Source organism: Dipteris shenzhenensis, chromosome 24 (assembly GCF_047967505.1).
Source record: "Dipteris shenzhenensis isolate YYH24624 ecotype China chromosome 24, Dip_SZ_1.0, whole genome shotgun sequence".
NCBI classification, from domain to species: Eukaryota; Viridiplantae; Streptophyta; class Polypodiopsida; order Gleicheniales; family Dipteridaceae; genus Dipteris; species Dipteris shenzhenensis.
This window is the reverse complement of record NC_141619.1, coordinates 52,626,327-52,639,769: the sequence shown is the minus strand read 5'-3', so window position 1 is coordinate 52,639,769 and position 13,443 is coordinate 52,626,327.

The window sequence follows — 13,443 nt, the reverse complement described above, 5'->3', positions numbered from 1 at the left end:
ATAGAGAAGTTTTGATGCAACCTATAGCGGGCAAGATTTTTCCATTTATTACATGTACCATAACATGCGTGGGTTCAAGAGTTACCTTGAATGTTAGGAGTAGGAGTTGGGTACACATCTCATAGGAGATCAAGTTGTGGCTAGCACCAAGATCGATGAAGGTATATTGTCTTCCTGCATAACTAAAAATCGGCTTGTACCCTTGCAACGTCTTCCATGGGGTTTAACCCTTCCATGGACACTTTAGAAACTGATATAATCCCTAAATTTTTCATGAGCATATTGTTTCCCTGCACAACTAAAAATTGGCTTGCACCCTTGTGAGGGCAATGGTCAGGTCTTCCAAGGATTTAATCCTTTTAGAAATTGATAGAAGCCCTAATTTTTTTGCTTTGGCCTATTGCGCTCTAGCTTCTTCCACTAGTTGCCGCTTCATTTGAGCATCTTCCTTTTTAAGTTCCTTTTGTCGATGGATGGTCTATAATTCTTGCAATGTTAATGGGCCATAGTAGTGCTTAAGCTTACTATAATTAATGTAACCATTCATCTCGATAGCATCAAGGGTCGCAATTTTGCATGACCCCTGAGATATAAACTCTACAACTCGATATGGCCCCATACTGGGATATTTCAGCTTATGCTTGGTGTTCCTTACGTTATATAAAAGCACAAGATCACCTTCCTTTAGGTCCTTATTTTGTAGATTGTGATCAAACCATTTCTTGTGGTGTAGCTTCTCCATTTTATGCCATAGTCTACCCTCAATCTTATTTCATCAAGCTTTTCAAGCTCAATTAATCTTTCAGGGAGTACCTCATCGGATATCCGATCCCTCAATCTTGTTTCATTAAGCTTTTCAAGCTCGATTAATCTTTCAAGGAGTGCCTCATCATATATCCGATCCCTAATTATGACTCTAAGGCTAGGCACAATAGACTCCATTAGCATAACTGTCTCTACCCCAAATTCTAGGCTAAAGGGTGTGTAGCTCGTAGCACCTTGTAGGTTGTTCAGTATGCCCATAGTGTTGCAGTGAGTTTGTTCTCCCTTTGTTCTCCCAGTCATTGCAACTAGCCTCGACTATGCACATCATAATGTGGCACAAGAACTTATTCGAGCTTTCAGCCTAAGCATTTTCTTGGGAGTAATATGGGGTGGATTTCCAATGCACAATGAGGAACTCACTCATCAGTATTCAAATCGTGTCATTTATGAAGTGAGTCCCTCGGTCACTCACAATTTCAAGTGGAAGACCAAAGTGGGATATTAGATTTTTGTATAGGAACTTACCGGTTGTTCTCACATCCACTTTCCTTGTAGCTCTGGCCCCAACCCACTTGGTGAAATAGTTCGTGGCCACTATAATGTAACAGGCCTGAGTCCCTTTAGCGGTTGGACTATTTGGCCCTAAAAGTCTATCCCCCACTTCTCAAAAGGCTAACCTGTGAGAACTCTAGTTAAAGACATTTAATCCTGAATGTGAGGTATGGAGACTTGTGGGCAAGGATCACAGTGCTTAACAAATCTGGCTGCATCTGTGGAGAGCATTGGCCCACCATAATCCAAATTGTAATACTTTTCAAGCCATAAGTTGTCCAATGAAGTGGCCTCCAATAGTGCCTGAATGAGCTTCCTCCAGAATTTCCACAAATTCATATTCTCAAACACATCATCGCATAATGCCATCCTTTCCCATTTGGTAAAGTTTTTCGGCTATTAATTGATATGGGGCTGCATCCTTGATCAATTTTTAGCTCTATCTTTGTTGAGTGTCTCGTTGTCCTGAGGAAATCCATTAGCTAAGAAGTGTCTGATCTCCTATGCCCACTCCAAAACCAATTCAATCAGAAATAACGAGGCATTTGGAAAATCATCTTCCACTCCTATCGCGGGTTCTCCATTGGGAATTTGGGACATATGATCAACCCCATGAAGTGTGCATGTCCCTTCCTAAGTGCCATTGTGAAACCAAATTCTAGGAGGATGAGAATCCACCACATGATGCAACCAATATACATTAGAGAAATTTTAAAAAATGGATATCTGTATTAATGCATTCATCCCCACTAAATATTGACACTGGCATACCAGCTACAACTTTGGCATGGAAGAAATTAAGTTGAAGCATTTGGACATTAAGCACACGATAGACAAGGTGGGACGAAGAATAATGATACTTTCTATTAACCAAGCTTTAGATTCACTTGAATTATGCTTGTTCTTGGGAGAAACATTGCTAACAATATGTTGGAAAAGACCAACCCTCTGGGTACGAAACCCAAGATTCCATCATGAGATGAATACAACTCAATGATATCCAGAGCTCTCAAACTGGTGCAACTTGCATGAGTCTCGCATGGCTTAAGGCCTAAGATGAACATTACTCAAGTTAACACAAGACGAAAAAAATGTTGGCATGCACATCCCTCAGGTACATAACCACTTGGGATGCTTGGGCATGATAGAAGTCCATTTGATGAGGTGATGGCTCAAAATAACATCAGACATTTCTTCATGGCTCACTGCCTCTATAGTTCCCACCCCTCCACTATCCACTATCCACTACCTTTGTAGTTGTCACTCTTCCATGAACTATAAGGCTTGCTACCATCTCCTACTGAGCACCATACTAGTTTTGAGTAGAATCATCATCCTTATGCTCAAAGCACTCACGTGAATAGTTACCTCATTGAAAATATGAACGGGTGTCATGGTGAGAGGGATCACCCACAGATGTTCACCAGTCATGACCCTATATGAAGTCATAGAGCACTTTGGTCAACTAATACTAGTTTAACATATGAAAAGGTAAAGTAGATCAATACAAGGAATAATTATGGGTGCCTTAGTGCACTACTATTACATATATTGAGCATGGAAAGCTCAATGTTTTGAGCTGGCCAAATACAAAACTTATGGGTGAGGGTGTTGTGAGGTAGCATCCTTTGTTCACACGACCCTCTGTCATCTGACCACACTTTCCTTTGGATGGGGAGCACAATGCATTTCTATGTTGAGTGATTCTATTTCTATTTTGTGTATCCTGCAATTGGAGCCTCCTAGCCTAGATACAAAAATAGCCAAAAAAATGTCTCTAAGTCTACTGAATCAAAAGGGCTGCCCTTCCAATGTTTTAAATCAAGAGTTTTTAATGACTTTGTTTAGTCATAAGGTTGGAATCCTACATATACCCACCTATGTGTATTTTGACTAGGATAAGACAACATTTTAGTTGTAGTAGTCCTCCTCATTCATGGATGATACTGCTAGCAGAAATGGTCACCCAACCGAATATGCCAAGCCAAGCTCCAAATACCCATGATAGTGCATGGAGAAATGTGGTAGAAGTTTTGTGATGCCAACGAATGACAAAACACTAAACTTAGCCCTGATACGAGATGAATGTTGAGTCAACTATATAAAAGACGTAGATTTGGGCAGCTTGTTTATATTTGCTGCAGCAGACCCCTTGAGCATATTTTATGTGAACACTTACCTAAGTTCAGTTTGACAGTTGGATTAACAAGGTCCTGACCATTTTGATGACTGTGCTATGCCATTGACGTTTGTCTAGGATTGCTGAGACTCAGAGAATATTATGGGTCCAAAGAAGAAACTTTTTTGTTAACAAGTAATGCCTAAACTTTTTGGCTGCATATACCATGGCAAGTCCTTTGCATTCGGTTGTAGTATAATTCATCTTGGCATTGTTTAGTTGGCAGACTAGCAAAGTATATTGGATGGTCCCAAGCTAAACTCACTTGGCTATGTTAATATGCACCCTATTGTAAATTTTAAAGCATCAATGTGGACATGAAAGATTAAGTCCCAATTGGGTGCTCACAGAATCGGGCTGATGCTTAAGCATTTCATAGGATAATTGTTGACATTCTTTGTACAATGGAATCAAATCATCAATTTATACAAGGGGAGAGAAATCTCAGCATAATTGTACATAAACTTGTGGAAATAGCTCATATTCTTGGTGAATCACTATGCACCCTTTGCATACGTGGGTGATGGAAATTCCATTTTTGGACTCTACATGCTCGAGTATCACCCTGTGTTTCACCCAAAGCTGGTAATTCAAGGGGTTAAGGTGACTCAGTAGAGATGACATCTCTCAAATACGAGTCTCAAATACTTGAGATGATCCTCCCATTTGGAATGGACACACAGGTCATCCAGAAAAACCTCTGGAAAATCTCTCAGGTATTCCTTGAGGGGCGTGATCATCAACATTTGGAATGTCACAGGAGCATTAGTAAGCTTAAAGATCATTCCTTTTGAGGCATAGACTCCCCATTCCATGGAACCTGTGACTCTTTCCAACACATGCTCCATGAAGGGCAGTGGTGGGTAATCATCTTTACGAGTTGCAGTGTTTACTTTCTTGAGATCGATGCATACTCTAAAATTGCCATTCTTTTTTAGTACTATGATAATGGGGCACCTAGTCTATATGCTTAATCTCATAAATCAACCCTGCATCAATTTGTTTCTATATCTCTTCTCATACTATCATCACATACTTTGGGTTCATCGGATAGGGTCGCTACCACATCGGTCTGATCTCATCCATCATAGGGATGGTATGATGTACAACTTTGGGCGGAATGCCCTTCATATCTGTATATTTCTAAGCAAAACACTCTTAAAACTCATGCAACAAGGCAAGCAAGGCTAGTTCTTGCTTGGGGGTTAGATCATTGGCCATGTAGACTGGCTTAGTAGGTCTTGACCTTCCTTAGCAAGGTCCACCTCCCTAACCTTAGCGGGTCCATCATACCCTTATTGGTCTCCTTGCTCAGCTGACCTTTTGGCCCATTCTAGGAGTATCTTGTGGTCCTGTACCATATAAGCCTTGAAATTCTTTAAGACTTGTTGCACGGTTTCTTCCTCCTCCACATCCTCTTCTATGGCTTTTGGAGCAGTTTTCTTTTCCTTGGAGGAAGCCTTAGTAGCTTGGTTCTTGAGCCCTTGTTTTCTCGGGGTAGTTTCTCTTCTACAAGAGACTTAACTTCAGTAAAGGGAGCCTTCTCCACCTTAAGAGATCCAAGGGGGGCCTTAATTCTATCCAACCTAGCTCCCCAATTAAATGAGAACTCATGATGTGATGTGACAGTACCCATGTACCTCAGCCAATGAATATTCATCTTCACCTTCACACTCCACTGTTACTCTTACAAGATTTAACATATTCAAGGGAACTACCATTCCCAACACCTTGGTACTATAAGATGCCAATTTGGTTACTGTTTTCTGGACCGCATCTATGGTCGCTAGGATCTGCATCCAATTTTGAGAGAATTTAGGTTCTGGTAGCGGAGCACATTGATGGGTGTAGTTCTTTGGGTAGTATTTGACTCAACTACAAATATATTGTCGGTCATGGAGTGGGCTTTCCACGTTTGTATGTCAACCCTCAAAATTTGCTCATCCTTGCACAAATAAATTCTATTTAAGGACTAGACCTGTAGCACACATAAAGGGTCTTCCTAGGATGACATCATAGCCATCTAGCTGCCCATGGAATTCCACCACCATAAACCAAACCAGATAAGTGAGACCAAAGGTCTTGATCCTTCTGTCCTTGAGGACTCCCATTGGCTGAGCTGTAGCACCATTGGGTAGTTTTACAATTATGTTGGTGCTCTCCATTTTAGGCTTTCCCCATCTCACCTATCACTGCTTTGTGACAAGGCTACCATCTGCTCTGCCATCCAATATTGCCATGGCCTTCTTATTGTGGCAAAAGATTGGAATCACTGTCATCACTCTCAAAGTATTTGACCCAGCTTGTTGACGAGTATCTTCAGCAAATTTGGCTCTTCGAGCAGAGCTTTGACTACCTTGGTAGCCACCTCTTCTGGAGCGACCATTTGTCCATTCATCCAATCGAAGAGATCTCTCCAAAGGATGGGGTCCCCTCTAGACAAGGCTACTATGGACATTTTTACCATTGTGGACAAGAAGGCAGTAAGTCTGGCAACATCCCAAGGTCGGCCAAACAGTTCTTGGCCTTTAAACTGTGTTTCTACAAACCCATGAAAAGATATGAGGACTTTGTTTACAACCTATTGCCAAGTAGGGTCTTCATCAAACATCTTATGATGTAGGAGAGACTTTCCTGATGATGTGCTATTCACGACTATCTCATCTACCTTATCCAGAGTAGGCAAGGGCTTTAAAGCACCTTTTGGGATCTCATGGTTGGGATGGATGGTGTCCATGCCTTTGTTAGTCTTGAGCCATTGTTCAAATCTTTCTTGACTTTCCTAGACTAACCAATGTGCCTCTGCTAGGCATTGCTTCTCCATGGCTAGATCGGGGTATTCATTTTGACCCACTAGGCTTGCATCCCATCTATGTGGCTATGATTCACCTACCCTACCCTTCTCCTCATGCCATGGTGTATTGGGGTTTAAGATTGCCCGTGCAAGTCCTAATGATGTCAAGGTGGAGACCATTGCAGTCTCCTCTTCCAAACCACTTTGGATGATGACTCGTCGAACGGAGCCCTTCCCTACCTTAACTGCACTTTGTATGGCCTTTGCCCTTAGACTGGGCGGTGGTTTCTCTTTTCCTATTAGCCTATTTACGAAGCTCCTTACTCATGGCCTTAGCTTGATCACATTCAATGACACTGAGGACACCTAGCCTCTTTAAATACTCAGTAGGTTAATGCTAGCTTTAGGGTCAGGAGCCAATCTGAAAGTCCTCCTCATGGGACAATATTTATAAAGATGGTCCACCCCACAAGCGGAGCATAAGGGTGTGTTGAATTCGTTATTGTTGACCTGGATGTTGGTTGGTCATCCTTGTATGTGCAGTTTTTAAGAAAGTGAGGTCCCTGGCATTTATAACAAGCACAACTACCTTATATGGACACTCACATGCACAGTGCAGACCTTGGCAAGTGTAGCATTGGATAGCTGATCTGTGATTTACGGTGTTCATGTCCCTGGCTCATTGCGTTGCGAGAGCCATCTAATACACCAAAGTATATTGCTTGTCCTGCATGACATAGTGGCTTATCTAGTTAGTTTGATACATAGGACTTTCATAAGAAGAGGGGTCGGGTGTCAATAGAACATAGCTAGGGTCCCCCCACTCGCTCAATGGCTCTTCAATGACAATCTAGTTTATAGTAGTAATCCATGACAAAAGGGGTTGTGGACCTAGAATTAGCAATGGAAATGGTAGGTTTTGAGCACATAATGGCCCTTGGTTGGTGGCCAGGGGGCTCCTTGTATAGCTAGCTAGCCTTGATTGTATTGGTTTGGTGGTTCAGGTAGCGACAATGGTTTCCTTTGCTAGTACATGGGCGGGGACATTGATTTGGTGTATCTACACTATGAAGTCTCATGGTTTCCCCATCTAGCACAATGGGCACAATAAAGCATTAGCCTTGCCCGTAGGTGAGGGCACTCATTTGTAAGGTGGTTGCCGATGCATATTCCATACCACACATTGTCCCACTTTGGAAACAAGTGCAAATTACTTGGGCCTTCTCTGCCCAACTCTCCCTTGAGCTGTTGAGCCACGATTTCATAGATCCATGACTACCTATCCACTTGGGTGGCATCTTAAGCCTCAACAGTGCTAATTGTCTAGCCAGTATGAGATACTATAGAAGGATTAAAGGGGATTTTTTTCTAGATGTGCTTTATACTTCATATTGTCATCCAAGAGCACGGTGGTCTTACTGCACAGCTTGAAGGATGTGGGATTCAAGGTAAACAATCATGTAACTTGGCATCCCTTAATCCAAGGAGGAATCAAGGTAGAAGCCATTAGTTTCTCATCCTCTCATGTGGTTCATAGTGGGAATTTAGGTGTTTAATCCTAGCGATGTGTTCCCATAGTGTTTCATGTTCCTTTTTCTCAACCTCATCCAACTGGTTTATTGGACTCCATTTCGGCCTCATGGGATACTTTCAACATGGGAGACAGGTCTCCTCTCCTAAAAACTTAGTGATAAGCTTATACATCATGACTAGATGGCTTCATGAAGCATTAGTGTCTCTCCCCATGACCACTTGGGGTGTATCCCTCCTTCCTCGTGCTTGCACTAGGACCCTCAGTGTCTCATTCATGAGCACTTTCTATGGTGCAGGCAGAGGTGCTCGAGGGGCTGGCACTATACCATAGTTGGGTGGCCTTTGGGGTGGATTATAGAAGTTTGTCACCCAGATAGGAATTGGGTTCGCTAGTCCCGTGGCCTTGTGGGACCTAGGGCTGGCATTCGTGGTGGGCTTAGGTCTATTGGTCTCATCGGTATGGGCCTTGGTATAGGTATGTTTACGTTAGGCAGCACATGCCTAAAAGATAGGGCTATGGGGAAAGGAGTAACTTCTGGAGCTCCTTCTGGAGTACCTTCTGGAGCTCCTCCCCAAGTGGTGTACAAATTCAAACGAGGGACTATTTGGATGTTGTAAGGTGCTCTCCAAAAAGTCCATTTGGTGATTTCCCTACCCATTAGGGCTTGGTGGCTAGAACTTGGGTACCCATGGCTCATACATTCTTGTGAAGGATGGTTCACCCACATAGAATTGAACACATGCCCCTGTAGGTTCCCTAGCTGAGACGGGTATGGGATTGCTTTGAGCATTACCTAATATGGATGTTAGTGGGGAGTCTTGCTATCCTTTAGGCACTCTAGTTTGCTGGGAAAAGGGATTGAATAGGTCGGAGTCACAGACAAGCCAAACCATCCCATGAGATTGGAGAATGACTCCCTCAAACGCAAGGCTATAGTGGAAGGGGTGGGGGATTGGGGTCTTGTAGAGTTAGAGTTACTATCCACGCAGGCCCCAGGATTCGATCAATTTTTTCCCCATTTCGTCTTTGAAGCTCATAGTGCCCTCCAAGATCAAGGACTCCATGTATGCGTGAGCGTATACTGAGTATGAACTTAAGGTCGATATCTCGGATGGGACTCACAGTGAGGCGTTAATCGACCAGTTAGGATGTTGTTTGAAGTGCTATCCATCAGTTTGGGTTCAACACCTATCACCCTCTAAGACCTCAAGTGCATGTATCACCTACTCCACCTGGTTGCCTAGTCAGAATCAGGCTATGTTCCTTTCTATCCCTTAAAGTAGCAATCGCTATGCGTTAACCTTAAAGCAGCAACTCAAGGAGTCGCTGCATTGTCAATCGATTGCATTAGCAATATAGTATCGAGACTGAATAACGTGATGGGTGATTAAAGCAATGACTGGTAAAGCACTGACTGCTTAATCTAGCAACTTCTTAACATGGTGATTTCTTAATGCACTAGGTCAAATATAGCAGCAAGACTGATATAGCAATGGATTGCAAGTCGCTGCATTAACATTAAGGCAGGGTTGACCTCTGAAGTGATAGTTGTGAGTTCATTAAATGCCACGTGGTGTTAGATGAGGAGGGTGAGGGTAGGTGGCTAGCTCTAGCAATCCATGTGTCAATTGTTGTGTTATAAAGAAGCCAACTAACTGAGTCGTTGTGTTATCCGTAAAGCAGCAACTCACAGTCTGGCTATGTTGCCGATTGGTTTTTTGTGCTCTCTGATTATTTCTGAGTTTTTCTGCAAGGTTTGTGAGCACAAATGGATGCTATACTACCTATTCTACCTACTCAAACCAAAAAAGCACAAAAAACAACTTAAAAGCATCAAACGAGAGGATTTTGAAGGGGGTGGCTGAGAACTCACTCCTATGTCAACTCAATCTAATCCAACCTCATTTTGTAGTGTTTTAAAGTGATCTGTGACACCACATACACTTTAGCAATCATCCCAACTAGCTATTCCTACAATGTGATGAAAAAACACACTCAAAAACAAGCTCAAATATGTGAAAAACACTCAATGGGAAGAGATAATAGTTCTACTTTTCCTACTCCAAAAACCACACTTTCCTCCTTCAATCCCATCCTATACACCACTAACAACACTTCTAGATAAGCTAAGAGCATTGTGCAATGGGTGGGTAGGGCTTGTGTGATACGAAAGCATACCTCGAACTCCTCAACAACGGTGCCAAAAATGTGTAGTCCAGTAGTGAGTCACATGTCATGGGGATCTTGGAAGAATGCCATTTAACCCTCTACTCCCAAACAACTCCTTGTGGGAGCTTCATATGCACAACCCTCACACTTGTGTCACCCAAGCGTCTATCAGCTTGTGTGCGAGTGACTCCACGAGGGGAAAAGAGAGAGGAGGAAGGGGAGAGGGAAAGGAAGAAAGGATGAGAGAAAGGAGGGAAGAATGAGGAAGAAGGATAGTGGCACTCACAAGACAACTTAGCAAGAGGAAGTAAGAAGACTCAATGCAAGAGAATGAAAGGAAAGGGAGAGCATCTATTCCAAAACTTGTAAGTACACAATCAAGACCAAAGTCAAACTTTTGGCCTTATATACATTCCACCTCTTGATGGGAGGGCTAACCCTTTTTCTCTCATGTACCTCTCTCATTCTCATTTTACAACCACTTGGGCCCATTTGGCTCCAAGGCAAATGTCATATGCTAATCCTCATGCTCCCTCCTACATCTCTGCTTGCTTAACGTAGTACATGAACTATTAACCTTGGTGGCACTTAACACCAAGAATAGCTAAGAAGCTTTACAAGGCTCCAAATAGTGTGCAAAAATGCTAGAGAAATAGCCAAATATGGCTTTATAATGAAGGCATGTGCAAAATCAAATAATGTGCAATTTGCCCACTGAACAATCTACCACTAGTACCTCTAAAAACTTTGAAATCTACCCATTGATCTATACATGGTTGGGTTTGAGGACATGTTCTGACGTGAGTGAGGGGACTAGAACTAGTTAGGAATTTTGAGAATGGCTTCAATTGGTTTCTTGTATTAATTCAAAAGTCTCCTCTATGTAGAACTAATCTATGCTAATCTTGCTAGACCAATTGTTGAATAATGAGAAATAGTTTCTTTTCCTTTGTTCATTTGAGGTACGGGGCCACATGCGTCGATGAAGAGGCTTTCATATGCAATTGGTTTTGAGGCTAAAAACTTTATGATGCAAGTGTCAAAATCTATGTGATGTGACGAGCTCGTAGAGGTCAAAAATTTGATCGATTTACCATTTCAGAGCACCCTCAAATCCTTCATGGATCAAGAGATATGACTTGATCAAGGAGCACCCTCAAATTCTGCATGGATTAAGAGATATGACTTGATCAAGGTGGAGGGTCAAAAAAGGTAATGTGACACTGTGATGATGTGTCAAGTGGATGCACATGGAGAATACACAATGTGCTTGTGATGAGGAAACTGTGCCTACCTAGCACTATGTGCCATGTGTCAATGAGATGATGTGGTAGATGACATGGCCAATTGATTTGGCTGATGATATGGCTTGGTGACATGGATGATGATGTGGCATAGTGACATGGCCAGATGACATGGCACTGGTGAGCTGTCAATGCTGACATGGATGATGACATGGCTAGATGACTTGGACGATTGATGTGGTAGGTTGACTCAAACTAGTGACATGGCCTTGTGATGTGGGTTTGTTGATGTGGCAATGTGGTGGCACTATTGATTAGGCAAGGTGATGTGGTAGCAGATGAGGTGACAAATGAGGTGGCACACGGCACCTTTGGTAGATTAAATGATTATGTGGCAGATAATATGCCACTTGTTGGTGTTTTTACCAACCTCTAGTTGTGTCACCACTATAATCGAGAACGGGAGTCCCTTCTTGAGGGAATCATGGACAACTAAGCCTAGGCCAACACCTGCAATGGTCGACTCATGCACCTCAAAAGAGGCTCAAAAGCCACACTTTTGATCCAAATTACAAGTTCATTGTTGATAGGAAAAGGAAACTTTGATGTTCCAAGTGAATCACGTTTTGCTATGTACCTACTCAAGCATGGTTTGATTGTATCTCGCTATACATGACAAAGACAAGTTCAATTAGCTCCAAAAAACCATTATAGTCACTTGAGATCAAATTAAAGAAAGAGTTGACATTTATCATGGAATATATATTGATAGTCTATTTATGTAGGACTTAGCAATGTGTTTCTTGATATAGGGACCCTTGTACCCTAGGTCTATAGCCAATCTAGAAGCTTGCATAGTATTCATTTTAGGGAGGGGTGGAGCATTCCATAAAAGTCTTATTTGTGATGTATCGGGTCCAGGAACCTGACCACATCCACCATGCCTTGGCACATAAGATGCACCATCTAATGCTGCATTATCACCTACAGTCCTCTCTCTTAGTTGGCTTGCAAGAGGAGGATTTTCAGTGTCGTATTTTGTTCTTGACCATTGTTGATTTGCCTCACTACATTTATCAGAAACTTCTTGGACAAGGTTGAAATCTATATTTCCCTCCACTACAGGCAATTGCCCATACTGATTAGTCTTGATCAAGGTGTGCACATCATTAGCCCATTGAGTTCTAGCAAGTAAGGCATCAACTTTCCCAGTAGAATGTTGTCATCCTCGTCTTGTACATTAAAGGTAGAAGGAACTATGCACTTCAATGGAGGACTAATGCAAGCTTTGTATGTAGAGTCATCAATAAGGATAGTCCTTCTAGCATCACATCCAAATGCCTTTGAGATCTTTGCTAATGGTTTGAACATTCGAAACACCTTGCATCATTCATGGTTCATGCAGAACATTGATTGCCTCGAGTTTCTGATTGAAATTTATTTGAAATCATAAGAGAATCTTATATGAGAGAAGACGTGGTGAGTTTTGAAAGAAAAGTGCCCAAAATAGAGCAAGAAGAAGGCAAGGTAAATCTCGTTCTAAAATCTTGAAAGCTTTAAAAAATGAAAGTAAAAGGGAAGGAAATGCAAGTAGAGAGGGGAAATGATGAGATTTTGGCATGAGAGTCCATCCCATGAAAGGGAGAATAGAGAAAGAAGCTTCTCACTCAAAAGAAAGGAAGAAATTTGCAAATATGATTGGAGCAAGAAAAATTCAATATGGCACTCAAAAATGAGGGAGAAAAAAGAGAAATGAGAGAGAATGAAAGGAGTGTGGTAGTTGCATGAGAGGGTTTGGTTTCAAGTCAAATGGTGCAAGACTAGTTGAAAAGCTAGGTTTTGTAGTTTGGTTACACTTCAAAAATGTGATTGGCAAGCTAAGGTAGCAAGTGGGAGGCCTACATCAAACTTTGGTCCATTGAACAAGTAAATAGGAGCTCCTAGCCTTTTCTAATATTCTATTGTCCTCCACTAGCTAGTTTTATTCAAGGCTTATCCTTCCATGTCACTAGCCCAAGGGTTCTCTAATAGGGACTCTTTTTTAGCCCAAATTTTTTATAATAGCAACTATTGTGCACACAACACATGGCGAGTACTACAATTGTTTGTGATCTACACATATTTTGTGATGATCAGTAGGTGGCTTAAATGTGACTTGATTGTTTCTTACAGTGGCAGTTATTCCTAATGGCTTCATGTAGCAACC